At 34.8% G+C, this 16,452-nt stretch overlaps 1 pseudogene; it reads right to left on the reverse strand.

Moving 5' to 3' along the window:
* Nucleotides 1–14,919: 14,919 nt before the first annotated feature.
* LOC131750486 (UDP-N-acetylglucosamine transporter pseudogene) lies at nucleotides 14,920–16,044 on the reverse strand (annotated as a pseudogene).
* Nucleotides 16,045–16,452: the final 408 nt, after the last annotated feature.

The following is a 16,452-nucleotide window of genomic DNA, read 5'->3' on the forward strand; positions in this document are numbered from 1 at the left end:
CCAGATTGTACTGTTAGACCTGGATTATTTTTTCATTTGAATACTGTTTCCACACTACATTCCTTCCCCCATCCCCACCCCCCAAGAAGGGTTCGGATCCACGCCCCCGGCCCCTGCAGTGGAAGCCTGGAGTCTTAACCACTGGACCACCAGGGAAATCCCTGATTTGACTTACATTTATGAGCACCTAATACTTTCTAAGTACAGTGTTGGTTCCTGTTCACTGGAGCGGCCATGGTGCAAAGCCAGAAACATTGCTTCCCCCACAAGCCTTAGAGATTCTGTTGAACTCATCCTGTGAACTGAGTTAAATTGTGGGAACAAAGCAGCATCTAACAAAACACATTAACCCAGACTAGGGGATTTAGGGGACTCCTTGTTGAGCCGAGGTAGAGCGAGGAATTGAGAAGAGCTTTCCAGACAGCAGGGGAAAAATATTTTGCATTTTCTATACCTGCAGCCTCTTTTAAAGTATATATTTATCTAACCTTTATGATCTTACAGGTTGCAAGCTAGTTCTTTAAAGCTGACGTGAATATATGTGAAGCATACCATCAGTTCTGTTCACACTCCCCTCTCAAGCTACAACTCTTAAAATTCTAGCTACTCAACTCTGTAGGTTAAACTCAAACATGTATGCATGCACATGTAAAATAATGGAGGTCCTTCTAAGGAAGAAGTAAAGGGTTAACTGAATTATTAGGTTATGCTGCAAAACAAGTTATTACTGTGTTCTGAATTTTATTGTTTTATATTAAGAAGTATGGCTGTATTAGGAAGAAATGTTGAATTCCTTAATTGAGAATATAAATCTGCCTCCACAAGAGAAATAGATATGACAGGTTTCTTTATAGCTATCCATTGTGAAATTATAAGATATATTTGTCATTTATCACTTATGCTCGATCTTTGTGTCTTTGCTGATTTAAGTAGTCATGGATTTCAGCTTTTTCTCTTACATATTCTCTCTCTCATATTCTATACTTTTAAATCTGAGGCATCAAAATCACCCTAAGTTTTTGTCATGACAAAATCATTTTGGGAAAATAGATTCATGAACATATTATCAAAGAGAGGTTATACTTTCCATTGCTTGGGCTCTGTTTCATGCTTTGGAAATGCAAAAATGGAATAGGAAATGGACATTGTCTTCCCCCAGCCCAAACCAGCACGACCTCTCAGTGAAACAAAGCCTTGTTAATGTCGACAGATGAGTGGGTAAGCAGACTGCATTTATAAAAGTGCTTCTAGTAATCAGTGGGCAAACCAGTTTTAAACTGGGACTGAAGCCAACACACATATCTTTTTTTTTGGCTCTTTAAATGTTTGACAAGCGAAGTACTGTAATGTCATGAGAGAGATGGTTCTTGTCATATTTCCAAATTGGCTGGGTAGAAAGCACTTCCAGAAGGTTTTAATTCTATCAAGATCCCACTATAAATTCAAGACCCAGACGACTACCCAACTTGTCTCTCTGCTTTTCTGTTTTGTTGTCATTGGCTTTTGTTTTTATGATGGCCAAAACATCCCTGTCAGATGTGATAATTTTGGAAAAAAATATTTTAAAGTAGCCATATTAAACAGTTTGTATATTACCTTTGGCATCCATAACAGCAACATTTCATCTTAAAATCTTGCATGCATGCCCTTTAATAAGATTCATATGGGTTTAAGTAAATGAGCTATATGCAGAGATGTAAAAAAAAAATGTGTTATATTTCCTTAAAACAAAAAATGTTGAGTTTTGAAGGAAAGAAAAAGATAGGTGAATTTTGAAGAGAATTTTGGTGTAAAGAATAAGCCCTTGGACAATAGGTAAATCTGTGTTCAAATATTTTCTCTGCCACTTATGAGCTGTATGACTTAGAAGCAATTTAAATTTTTTTTTCTTGGGGCTTTAGCCCCTCATGTTTAAACTGAGAATAATATCAACTTCTAAATGTTCTGTGATAGAGAAGATTAAATGAGCATACAAAAAGTACAGCTGTTGAATGATTTTTTTCAACTGTATTTTTTCTGCTGCTGCTGTTGTTTTCATTATTTTTCATGAACCCACCCCAAATTTAAGGTATGGGTGTTACCTCCAAGTTCTAGATAATGACTAACCTGTGATGTCAAACATCTTTCTGTCAAATTGCATTTCCAATTATATGAATGTTAATACATTAGAAGGAATGAAGCACTAAAGAACAGATAATCACAGAACAAAGAACAGATCAAAAGCACAATAGATTGCATTTTTTATTGAAGTGTAGTTGCTTTACAATGTTGTGTTAGTTTTAGGTGTACAGCAAAGTGATTCAGTTTTATATATATATATATTTATGTACATAAATATATATATTTATGTACATATAAATATATATATATAAATGTATAAGTGATTCATATAACACATAGATTCTTTTCCATTATAGGTTATTACAAGATACTGAGTATAGTTCCCTGTGCTATACAGTAGGTTCTTGTTGTTTATGTATTTTATATATAGTATTGTGCATATGTTAGTCCCAAACTTCTAATTTATCCCTCCCTCCCTTTTCCCTTTGGTAACCATAAGTTTCTGTTTGTGGGTTTATTTCTGTTTTGTAAATAAGTTCATTTGTATTAATGTTTTTAGATTCTACATATAAGTAATATCCTATGATATTTGTCTTTTTCTGTCTGGCTTACTTCACTTAGTATGATAATATCTAGGTCCATCCATGTTGCTGCAAATGACATTATTTCATTCTTTTTATGGCTGAGTAGTATTCCATTATATATATTATATGATATATATATATCATAGATATATATATATATCACATCTTTATCCATTCATCTATCAATGGACATTTAGATTGCTTCCATGTCTTGCTTATTGTAAATAGTGCTGCAGTGAACACTGGGGTGCATGTATCATTTCAAATTGGAGTTTTCTCCAGATATATGCCCAGGATTGGGATTGCTGGATCATATGGTAAATAATGTGTTGAGTCACATGGCCAAATTTTTATTGACTAGAGTCTGCCCTTATCGTAAGAAAATATATTACGTTCATCCTATGATCCCTGGACCAAGAAAGGAAATACAACTTGTATTATTTTAACTATCTTTTCTCCATTATGGATAAAAGCATTCTGAAATGGCACTTATAAGAACTGTGAGTTCATTTTGGAAGTATGTTTGACTAATAGAAAAGTAGGAATTAAACTCTTGGTTAAATTGGAAAAAATGAACTCTCCTCATTTCATGCCTGTATCTTTTAAGGTCTGGTAAAGTGACATAAAATGAATAATTTAGTACAGGCTTGAGACCTTACACAATTATGGGAGAAGTAGGGGAAATCAAGCTCTGAGTGGGCGTGGCTGGTGGAGCAGAGAACATCCACCAACGAGGAATGACGGAGCTGCAGAAGTCTCTGAAAGGCTGTGATCTCTGCTTTTGCTGATGGGCAGCCCTGAATTAAATTCATCAAGGCAGGCCATTTCCAGGTAGTGTAAGGGAGTAAATCAGGAACAAACTGAGACCTGCAAAAATAAATTGTAATCTTCGAGGGAAATCAGGAACCCACAGGCACAATTTGGAACCCCTGTCTGTCTCTCACTGCATCTAACCCCAACCATATAGGTGACCTGAAGAAGAAGCTGCTGCCTTTCAGGGTTGCACACACACCTGGCCCAAAGCTTGGAAAAGTGTAACGAGGAGATCCAATAGGAAGTAGAGGAATGAGGGCGTGGCTGTCCCATGTCACCGAAGTGAGCCAGCCAATCAGAAACAACGTGTGGGATTTTGCCTGTAGTGTAAATCCTACTGCTTCACTCCTGCTTTCCAAATCTCCTGCTAATTTGTCTTGTGGGCAATACTTAACCCAGAACCGTATAAGGAAAGGAATCTAGAAAATGTAGCTTCTGTTTAGCAAAATTGACACATTAAAAAACCACATCAATGCCTTAAAGATAAAGCCAGTAAATTCTGTTGATGTTACTCTAACAAATAGAGCAACTCAATCAAGAAAAGACGCGTTAATCATAAGAGCTGTACTTGAATATATCTGATACACATTTGAGGTTCCTTTTGTTTCTTACTGGGCATTCTTGTTTCTCCTGAGCTATACTCATGTCAGAAACTTCCTTAAGACTTTCTGATAGCTCAGTTCCATCAAATATAATCTCTTCTACTCAAGGCTCAGAGTGAAACTCAGAGATACTGTGAAGTTAGAAGCACATGGGGCTGGAATCTCTGAGCTCTACTTTTATGTATGTAACATTAGGTACACTAATTGGTTCCAGTTTCCTAATCTATAAAACAGAAATATAGCATCCCTTGAATCTTAAAAATGTTGTTTGGTTTTTTATTGTAATTCATCACAGCTCAGCAGATTTAATCTCTATTTTGGTCCCAATGTTCCTGTTTTCTTCCTTCTCCACGTGCTGTAAACTAGTTCTCCATCCTTCCCATCTCACAAATTTCAGGTCACATCTTTTTATATCTAACCAAACTACAAATTCTTGTGGAAAGAAACATGCTTTTATTATTTTATGCCTGACCTTACATATTACGGAGACAGGCGGAATGTTCTTTTAACAGAGGTTTATGAAACGATGAATGAAACTAGCAGAAGCCTCTGTGGGAATCTTTGTCCTGTACTTTAATAGTAAATACACATATAGTTGTGTTCTGCTTTCATTTGTGCTTGCTTGCAGCTTTGCAAGTATTTAAAACTCTTTTTCCAAGGTGTCAGCGTTTATAAGGATCATTGGGTTCTTCCAATAGCATCATTACATTCTTGAGCTTTTGAACGATATCTTCTAATTTTACTTTATTTTTCCATTTTGATTTCCTTTGATCCCATGTTGATGCAGAATTAATGGTTGACACACTCTCGTCTTCCTCTTTTTATTTACTTCAAATACTAATTGTATGCAACTAAAGGATTGATTTTTCTAGGAGGGTATTCCCATGTTTTTAACAATTACCTGCACTTTCTCCATTTTACAATGTTCCTTGGTACTTAATATTGTTATCTTATTCCGATTCTTAGAAATAGATAAAGAAAAATGTTTCTCAAGGTTTGCTTAACCTAGTCATTAGTTTATGCTCAGCATTTAGGAAGACTATTAAGGATTTGTTTTCAATTATAGAAAGAATCAAATTCTAAAATATCTTATTATTTTAAATAATCCTTAAATTTTCACAGTTAACAATATTATCCCCTTGGTTACACAATCCTTCGAATGCTAATTTTACTCTTTTGTTGGCTTATGTAACAAACTCAGCATTTCAGTGTTTTCTCCAGACTAATCTAAGTTAGAAGAGTTCAAGGTAAAGCTATGGGATAAACTTGATGAAGTCAAGGAAGTCAATTCATATTGATTTTACACCATTCACTTTTTTAAAAATTAATTTATATATTTATTTTTGGCTGCATCAGGTCTCGTTGCTGTGTGCGGACTTTCTCTAGTTGCAGCGAGCTGGGGCTACTCTTCATTGCAGTGTGCAGGCTTCTCATTGCGGTGGCTTCTCTTGTTGAGGAGAACAGCTCTAGGCGTGTGGGCTTCAGTAGTTGTGGCACGTGGGCTCAGTAGTTGTGGCTTGCAGGCTCTAGAGTGCAGGCTCAGTAGTTGTGGCGCATGGGCTTAGTTGCTCCGCGGCATGTGGGATCTTCCCAGACCAGGGATTGAACCCATGTCCCCTGCATTGGCAGGCAGATTCTTAACCACTGCGCCACCAGGGAAGTCCCACGCCATTCACTTTTATACTGCCTGTTTCAGTAGCTACAACTCTTTAAAATTAACATTACGGAAATTACTCTGATTTTATTTAGTTTTTTTAGCACAACTCCAAAGAAAAGTGCTGTCTTGTTCTTATCGGTAGTAATCTGGCAATATAAAAAAGGAAATATTTGAAACTAAAGTGCAGTGTAAATCACTTGATGATTCATCTAACATATGATATATACTTAAAATAAATTTCTCCATTGCTGAATAAAATAGGACAAAGAAAGAAGTTTTGCTTAAAATGGAATTTCAAAAGATACAAAATTATGTAGTTCATACCTTTTTAAAGTAACCAAACCTATGGTTGAGAAATTACATCTCTGAAAATAGAGTAAAGAATTTCTCTAGAGCACATATGAGCAGGGCTACTAAAATGAAATACAAATGGCACCTTAACAGTGCCGATATTTCTCTCTTTATATTAAGCAGAATTTAATATGTACATCTCTACAGTAATGACCTCTTATGAATAATACTTAAAACTTCTCATCTGCATCCTATGACTTAAATGGCTTTATCTTTAGGAACACATTCTACTTTATTTGATTCATTTTTTCCCCTTTCTCAACACTTATTTACCAAAAATCAAGTTTGGAGTCTCAGTGGTTATAGAAAAAAAATATATTAATGTAAATGAAATAGCAGAATAAATGAGGATATCTCTTAAGATCTTTTTCTCACATTTCTCTGCTCACCTTTCATTTACAAACCACATTTATGTTCATGGCTTGAGCCACGATCTCAGTGTGAGTGATTCTGCTTCCACAAAACCAACGTCAAGCTGTTGCCTGTGATTGTTGATTTCTCTACTCTTTGTATCTGAGTGTTCTTGAGCTTTACTACTCTAAGGGAGCAATAAACACTAATGATCAAATCACAGTGTCTATTGTTCCCACTACAGAGTCTCTCCCAGTTACCTCTGGGAGTCCCTGCAGATTGTCACATGGAGATTCAGACAAGTTTACTTATGGTCATCAATGTCCCGTAGGACTCCCCATCAGACTACCTCACCACCTCTGTTGCCAGTGCCAGCTTCTCCTTGAGAAGCTCAGCCATGTAGGACCAAGCACTACTGCTCTGCCCTCAGGGTGCCCCACTGGCACTGTGGCTCGAGGGGTACGTGGCAGAGTGGTGGGAAAAATGGGGTTCTAGTCAATCTATGTGCTTCTTATGAAACAAAAATCTATGCTGGTTTTTAGATGTTTAGACATCCATGGATTCAGTTCCTTTGTTTGTTTGTTTTATTTAATTTTTATTTTATGTTGGAATATAGTTGATTTGCAGTGTTGTGTTACTTTCAGGTGTACAGCAAAGTGATTCAGATATGTGTATATATATATATATATATATATATATATATATATATATATATATATATATTCTTTTTCAGATTCTTTTCCCATATAGGTTGTTACAGAATATTGAGTAGAATTCCCTGTTCTATACAGTATGTCCTTGTTGATTATCTATTTTATATATAGTAGTGTGTATATGTTAATCCCAAACTCCTAATTTATCCCTCCCACCCCACATTTCCCCTTTGGTAAACGTAAGTTAGTTTTTGAAGTCTGTGAGTCTGTTTCTGTTTTGTAAATAAGTTCTTCTTTAACTTATTTTTTTTTTTTTTTTTAGATTCCACATACAAGTGGTATCATATATTTGTCTTTCTCTGTCTGAGTTACTTCGCTTAGTATGATAATTTCTACATCCATCCATGTTGCTGCAAATGGCATTATTTCATTCATTTTTATGGCTGAGTAATATTCTGTTGTATATATGTATCACATCTTCTTTATCCATTCCTCTGTTGATGGACATTTAGGTTGCTTCCATGTCTTGGCTGTTGTAAATAGTGCTGCAGTGAACATTGGAGTGCATGTATCTTTTCATATTATGGTTTTCTATGTATATATGCCCAGGAGTGGCATTGCTGGATCATATGGTAGTTCTATTTTTAGTTTTTTAAGGAACATCCATACGGTTTTCCGTAATGGTTGTACCAATTTACATTCCCACCAACAGTGCAGGAGGGTTTCCTTTTCTCCACACCCTCTCCAGCATTTATTGTTTGTAGACTTTCTGATGATGGCCATTCTGACTGGTGTGAGGTGATACCTCACTGTAGTTTTTATTTGCATTTCTCTAATAATTAGCGATGTTGAGCCTCTTTTCATATGCTTTTTGGCCATCTGTGTGTCTGTCTTAGAGAAATGTCTATTTAGACCTCAGCTCCTTTGGTTTTGATATCTTTTCCTTGGCTTCAAAAATCAGCCTATTAAATGAATCAATCAATCATATAATTAATTAATCTTCTCATACCTCTCGTTCTACACAAATATTAATTTCTTGCATCTAAACAATAATAATAATAAAAAGAAACAAATGACTGAGGAAAAGTTGAGCTCACAGGTTTCATCAAGTGGCAAAATCTGTCTCACATGGGGTCAGATTTTGTGTTCTATTACTTGGTAGTATTAATATCCTTGCATTTTCTCTGCCTTAAATTCTGAGTTCATTGACTCCTTTACAAATCAACTGACATATACCATCAATCATTTTCAATACAGTGCCTTATTCTGGCCCTCTCTGTCTTAAAGTTGCCACCCTATATAAGTTTTGCATTCCTCTGACTAATGTGTTAGTTTTCTGTGGTATGTCTTCTGACGTTATGATAGTGGTTTAAAAATAGAAGAAGAGGAGGGAGAAGAAGAAGATAAAGATGTTAATAGGTCTAGAGAGGAAGAAATCAGTGGTCGGGCTTAAGAGGCCCACGAAGAATTAAAGAATAGAACTAGTCTAACATACAATTTCTAACAAACCCAGGTAGGTGAAAACAAAATGATTCCAAAATTACACACTGTTTAAAGAATAATATGGCTAATAGTATAGCTTAAACCACAGGCAAAGTAAGCTTGTAAAATTTTCAGGTACGGGAAAATATAGAACAGTCAACCAGTAAGAGTGGATTATTTTAATATAATCAGGTGTTACTATTTTATGCAGACAGTTGGAAGTGAGAGATTTTTCTTTTGCTACGTTCACATCTGAATAGAATTTTAATATGAAGTTTAAGGTATAATTGTAGAGTAGTGATTTACAAAGTAGGGATCAGAAAGATTGATTATGGTGTAGAAGCAAACATCAGAACTCCTGTTGATATTTATTTTAATCTAAATAATAAAGAAATTAAGATCTACTAATACTTAAACGAATTTTTAATTAACACATTGACACTGGTCCTCTCTCCTGGTCTGAATGCTGGATGGTCTCATATCATATATGTTAGAAGGTTGATCATATCCCAACCCTGAGATGACTGTCTCACTCCTTCCTTCATGTTTGACAAATAGGAACATCCTGCACAACACATGCTCAATTTAGAGTACCTACGGATTATATTTTAGAGTCTCAACTAACTTAATTTTCACACATAAAAATTCAAATGTTTTCCTCACACAAAGAGGTTCCTCACACATAAATACAGTTTGCAAATATTCTTATACTTACAGAACTTTCAAACTTTTCCAATGAGGAACTACTGTTAGTTAAAAGTATAGCATATGTATTAAATGATTAATTTGCAGTACTATGCCAAATATATTTTGAATAAAGCACTAAAGAGGGATTAAAGAAGGAATCCTAAAGAAGGTTTTTTTTTTTTAATTTTTTGATTTTTTAACATCTTTATTGGAGTATAATTGCTTTACAATGGTGTGTTAGTTTCTGCTGTATAACAAAGTGAATCAGTTATACATATACATATGTCCCCATATCTCTTCTCTCTTACATCTCCCTCCCTCCCACCCTCCCTATCCTACCCCTCTAGGTGGTCACAAAGCACCGAGCTGATCTCCCTATGCTATGCGGCTGCTTCCCACTAGCTATCTATTTTACATTTGGTAGTGTATATATGTCCATGCCACTCTCTCACTTTGTCCCAGATTACCCTTCGCCCTCCCTGTATCCTCAAGTCCATTCTTTAGTAGGTCTGCATCTTTATTCCCGTCTTGCCCCTAGGTTCTTCATGACCTTTTTTTTTTTTTTTTTAGATTCCATATATATGTGTTAGCATATGGTATTTGTTTTTTTCTTTCTCACTTACTTCATTCTGTGTGACAGACTCTAGGTCCATCCACCTCACTATAAATAACTCAGTTTCATTTCTTTTTATGGCTGAGTAATATTCCATTGTATATATGTGCCACATCTTCCTTATCCATTCGTCTGTTGATGGACACTTAGGTTACTTCCATGTCCTGGCTATTGTAAATAGAGCTGCAATGAACATTTTGGTACATGACTCTTCTTGAATTATGGTTCTCTCAGGGTATATGCCCAGTAGTGGGATTGCTGGGTCATATGGTAGTTCTATTTTTAGATTTTTAAGGAACCTCCATACTCTTCTCCGTAGTGGCTGTATCAATTTACATTACCACCAACAGTGCAAGAGGGTTCCCTTTTCTCCACACTGTCTCTAGCATTTACTGTTTGTAGATTTTTTGATGATGGCCATTCTGACTGGTGTGAGATGATATCTCAGTGTAGTTTTGATTTTCATTTCTCTAATGATTGATGATGTTGAGCATTCTTTCAGGTGTTTGTTGGCAATCTGTATATCTTCTTTGGAGAAATGTCTATTTAGGTCTTCTGCCCATTTTTGGATTGGGTTGTCTGTTCTTTGATATTGAGCTGCTTGTAAATCTTGGAGATTAATCCTTTGTCAGTTGCTTCATTTGCAACTATTTTCTCCCATTCTGAGGGTTGTCTTTTGGTCTTGTTTATGGTATCCTTTGCTGTGCAAAAGCTTTTAAGTTTCATGAGGTCCCATTTGTTTATTTTTGGTTTTATTTCCATTTCTCTAGGAGGTGGGTCAAAAAGGATCTTGCTGTGATTTATGTCATAGAGTGTTTTGCCTATGTTTTCTTCTAAGAGTTTGATGGTGTCTGGCCTTACATTTAGGTCTTGAATCCATTTTATTTTTGTGTATGGTGTTAGGAAGTATTCTAATTTCATTCTTTTACCTGTAGCTGTCCAGTTTTCCCAGCACCATTTATTAAAGAGGCTGTCTTTTTTCCACTGTATATTCTTGCCTCCTTTATCAAAGGTAATGTGACCTTATGTGTGTGGGTTTATATCTAGGCTTTGTATCCTGTTCCATTGATCTATATTTCTGTTTCTGTGCCAGTACCATACTGTCTTGATTTTGTAGCTTTGTAGTATAGTCTGAAGTCAGGGAGCCTGATTCCTCTAGCTCCTTTTTTCTTTCTCAAGATTGCTTTGGCTATTCGGGGCCTTTTTTGTTTCCATACAAATTGTGCAATTTTTTGTTCTAGTTCTGTGAAAAATGCCATTGGTAGTTTGATAGGGATTGCATTGAATCTGTAGATTGCTTTGGGTAGTAGAGTCATTTTCACAATGTTGATTCTTCCAATCCAAGAACATGGTTTATCTCTCCATCTATTTGTATCATCTTTAATTTCTTTCATCAGTGTCTTATAATTTTCTTTTTTTTTGACAAAGAGAAATTTATCAATTAAAAAGCCATTTAACAAAAGACCAATTTACAGATTCCTTTGAATTATGTACATAAAAAATTTAAATATACAAATCACAGCCCCAAACCCCAAAGAATCTTCCTAAACAAAGGAAATACACATATAGATAAATTCAGAATCCAAATCACTAAAAAAATAGTTTAAAAATCACAGTAAATTATATCTTATAATAAGAAATAAAAAACCAAAATGACAGTTTTATACAGTTGTTAAAGTTTCAAAATTTCAGTGATGGAGCAATAGTACCATAATTTATTTAAATAAGTTCTGTTCACTAATACTTGTATAATATACCTATTTTAATATTTTGTTAGATAATGGATTTAAATAGCAAATGTTGAAAACACAAAAAAATTGAATTATAGTTATTCTTAAAACATCCTAATTTTTCCTATGTGTCCAAGATTGTGAATTACAGTAATGTCCTCCAGAAAAGTCAGGTATTTGGTAAAGCAAGGCACATAGGACCATATTTTGATAAAGGTGCTTTTTTTTTTGGTCCTATAATTACTTTAAATATGCTACATATCTGGAATATCCTTAAGATGACTTTCAATATAGCATAAATAACTTTTATAAACTTCTTCTTATGTAGAGCATACATTCACATGTAATTAAATACTATAACAACGAAAGTGTAAATAAAATGAGTGACGCTAAACCCTGTTTTTAAAAACTAAACAAAACTCAGGTGAGTGACTATACAATGACATTTTAAAAGTCTAATAATTTGATATGTAGGAAAAGTGTATCAATTTTTAAGAAGTTTGTATTACACTAAGTCTACTGAGCACAAAGTCAATTAGTTTCCACTTCGATTCTGTCTCCTTAGAATCTAGTTTAAATATCAAACCACCTTTCCTTCTGTGAAATTGTGACATTCAATATAAATTGATGTAAACATTTAAGTTTTGCGTCTCTAAACTACATTTTCCACCATAAAAGTAGTCTACAAGTCTCTAAAAATCACTTATTATAGAATTGATAATATTACTGTGTTGATACATCTACATGTTGCATTTCAAAATTTTCTTCCAAAATACCATATTCTTAAGTTTTATAGAACTATCAATTGGTGCTGTTCTCCCATGCATTAGCACATTTTTATAATGAACAAAGTAGTAACTTGTAAACTCTAAAAAGTATAAGAATTTAAATAATCAAGGAGTCATCATTATAAAAGATTGATACAATAAGGCTTTTGGAGGTCATCAAAACACACAGCACACACAGAAGAAAAGAGCATTATCTGTATGTATGACATGATCTAGGATACTGGTCCACCTTCTCAAATATGATTATTTCTTTATGAATCACAAACTATACAACCAAATTTCTAATAACGTTTTCAAACCTACTAGAGAAGCAAAATATAAACGATGCCTGTCTAATAAAAGTTTGCTTTGTAAATAGACTATTTTGCCCTTTCTCAGAACTCTTGATTACATTTTATAAACTTTGGTGGGAATCTTGAAAATTGTGTTAGTTTGGCCACCTGAAAATATATTACTATTGTAACTAACATGTCTGATGTCCAATAATTTGCTATATCATTTTTGAAGTGTTAAAACTGAGAGACTAAACCTGAATTAACAATTATGAATGCACACCGAATTAACACATAAGTACCCAACCAGTACTTCAGTGTGAGCTGAACATAAATCTTTATATTTAGTCTTGAATTCTGTGCATTATAGGATTTAGATTTCCCTTAGCAGTAAGTAATAAGATGTAAGCCTGAGTGTTGTTACAGTCTAAAGACACCATTCTCAAATTGTGGTAAAGTTATTAAAGAAATACTCTAAAAGGTGGTCACTGAAAGTCGTAAGTCAGTTTCAGAAAGTTTGCTTGGTGCCAGCTTGGAATCACCAGCAAATTAATTTAAACTACTTTGTAATTTTAAACATTTTTTAGAACTCTGTATGGAATATATTAGGCCTTTGTCCTATAGAGGCTAGGTTTGCCTCAGCAAAGTAACACAGCCAGTCCTAATTAGCCAAGAGCAGCCAACGGTTTGTAACATAGTATTTTTCAGCCAAATTCTGTTTAACAAAATACATTAGAATTATATAAAAATATTTATTTTTTACAGATTTATACTATTAGAACAGGAGACTTTTAAAAATATATAATGTATGAAAGAAAAATAAATTACTTCCTATACATAATAGGTAATTCTGTCTCTAGTCAATAATTAAATTAAACCCATATTCCAAGTTTAGAAAGTATTTGTGCCCACCAGTTCATTTGATCATTTCTGCTATATTTTCTCTCCCTGAACCAATTTATTAAATAACTCATGTAATTTGCAATCTCAACTCCAGTGCTAATCAAATGGAAAGGAAACCACTATTGTAAAGCAAAGCAGTGGCTCCTTCCTGGCAGCTTTTGTAGGGCCACAGAAAGGGAATTAAGAATTCGGCTGCCTCTCCCAGACATGCATCAGAGAATTCCTGGGAATGGTGGGTTAATGAGAGGCCTAGAAAGTTCTTCTGAGCAGCCTTGAATTTATATTTACAGTGCCATTTGAAATAATGTAATATCATGGCAACCGGGAATGTCTCCAAGAAAAGTCATTTTGGTCTCAATTTATTGACATCTGTACTACTATTGTTTTGGTTGTTTTGTCAACAGTTGTAGATTAAAAGAAGTTTTTACAGATCAATGAGTAAAATATTCATCTAAACATGCTCTAGTTATATACAGTATATGCTTTGATAGTTCAAAATTCTCCAAATGGAGACATTAGACAATAATTATCTTTTTAAATTATTATATGACTATTTAAATTACATTTTAAAACTTTAATGGAAATTAACACACACAGAAATTTATTTTAAAGTAATATTAAGGATTTATCTGATTTACAGAAAAGAAATACAATTAAGAGATTAAGGACAAAACTCCATTAGTGTAAAAGTAACTGGTTACTATCTAGCACAGGAACAACTGGATTGCTTGCTTCCAGCAGTTCTGAAGCACTAAAAGATCTTAAAATGTAGATGGAGAAATAGATGTGTATATTTCTTTACATTAAATTTAAATATGAATTTTATTGTCTGACAAATCAGACCCAGAATGTTACTTTATCAATTTTTATGCAGTTGAACATTTGCAACATATAGCAATCCTTTGTTTAGTAATCTTCCGTATAAATATAAAAATCTGAGATACATGAAAATGTTTTTCAAATCATCCTTCTATTTCTTCACAGCTTCATAGGTAATTATAATTTTCAAACTTTGAATATCCATGTTATTTGATATATCTGTACAGGAGTAAGATAAAAAACATTTAATAAGTTTAAATATATCTAATTTGCAAAATTGATGTCTGACATTTGTTGTGTGCTCTTGCAAAGAATGCATGGGATATTTCTGCAGCAATCAAAAACATAAAATCTTTTAAAACTCATTTCAAGTTTCCTCCAATAATTATTCTAATCCCTGGAAATACTTTCAAGTTTTGATTTCTAGATGCAATAGGCATTTTTTACATATACATATATTTTATCCTTAAACTTTTATATTTTCAAACCATTTGAACATTATGATCAGATTCAGCATAATGATTTTTTTCTTAGAATCTGTAGAAGTCCTATGTGCAGGATTAATGTTGAGATTCCTAGTGCACCATTGTGAAAAACCAGATAAAGACAGTATTACCACTATGCTTTAGTGGGATTTCCTGCAGATTTAGGATCATAACCATATAGGAAAGTAGCTGTTATTACAAGGATGGCTCCAAGGAAAAAGACACTGGTTGGTACGAAATCTTGTAGCCAAAAATAAGATATCAGTGTTGATAATATTATGGACAGAGAGGTTGCAAATCCTTTTAAAATGTTATCCGCATACTTAATAACAGCAGCTATTACAAGGCCTCCCAGTGCCTGAAGAACAACAACTATCCAGGTCAGCCGGTTATACCCCTGAAAAAATCCATTCTTTGATACCAGTTCTCCATCATAAACATATACACCCATTAATCCAAATATACTCCCAAAGCAACCAAGTTGAATGTTTCTTATCCACACTGATTGTTTGGTTTCTTTTAAGATTTTCTCAGAGTAAACCCCAGCAAAGCCACTTGAAAAACATGCTGTGAGAACTGCCATGAGGCCTACGAATTGTGAGCCAGCTGAAAGTTCCTTAGAATTAAGCTCTTGAGAATCGGAGGGCCACTGTACAAAAGCAACTCCTGTCATCAAAATTACTAGGGAGAGCCACTGGTACACACCTAATTTTTTACTAAGCATCGACACAGAAAATAATGCAGTCGTAAGAATTTTCAACTGATATGTGACCTGATAAGTAGCTGCATCTAGATTTGACAGTGCCACGTAGAGTAAATTATTCTGAAGAGTGTATATCCCTGATGGAATAGCAAGTTTAAGTGTTTCCATAAGTTTATTAAGAATTTCATCGTGTAGTATTCCATTCAGTGCCCTTAGACTACATTTGCTGTCTTAGTAGACTAATAAAATGCAGGCCATTATCTTCAAAAGTTCAGCAAAAACCAGGGCTGTAGATGATAACGAGGCCCCTCCTCTTTCATTAAAGTCCTAGAATAACGCATCGTTAGAACCAGACTGGTAGTCTGAAAGACCAAAATTCCCAAGGAAAGGTATTTTAGGTTGGCTGACATTGTTTTATCTTCATTTGCCTCCCGCGCCTCTCGGCCGGTTGCGCGCACGGGGGCCGGCGGCTCAGCTCCGCCGGGCCCCCCAGGCTGCGGCGGCCGCCGGGTCCCCCGCGACCCCTAAAGCGCCTCGCTGCCCGCTCCCGCCGCCGTCACTGCCCCTGGCCCGGTGCGGCCCAGGCGTTTCCGGGTTCCCGGCAGTGTCTTATAATTTTCTGCATAGAGATCTTTTGTCTCCTTAGGTAGGTTTATTCCTAGATATTTTATTCTTTTTGTTGCAATGGTAAATGGGAGTGTTTTCTTAATTTTACTTTCAGATTTTTATTTTAGTGTATAGGAATGCAAGAGATTTCTGTGCGTTAATTTTGAATCCTGCTCCTTTACCAGATTCATTGATTAGCTCTAGTAGTTTTCTGGTAGCTACTTTAGGATTCTCTATGTATAGCATCATGTCATCTGCAAACAGTGACAGCTTTACTTCTTCTTTTCCGAGT

The sequence above is a fragment of the Kogia breviceps genome, chromosome 2 (assembly GCF_026419965.1).
Source record: "Kogia breviceps isolate mKogBre1 chromosome 2, mKogBre1 haplotype 1, whole genome shotgun sequence".
NCBI classification, from domain to species: domain Eukaryota; kingdom Metazoa; phylum Chordata; class Mammalia; order Artiodactyla; family Physeteridae; genus Kogia; species Kogia breviceps.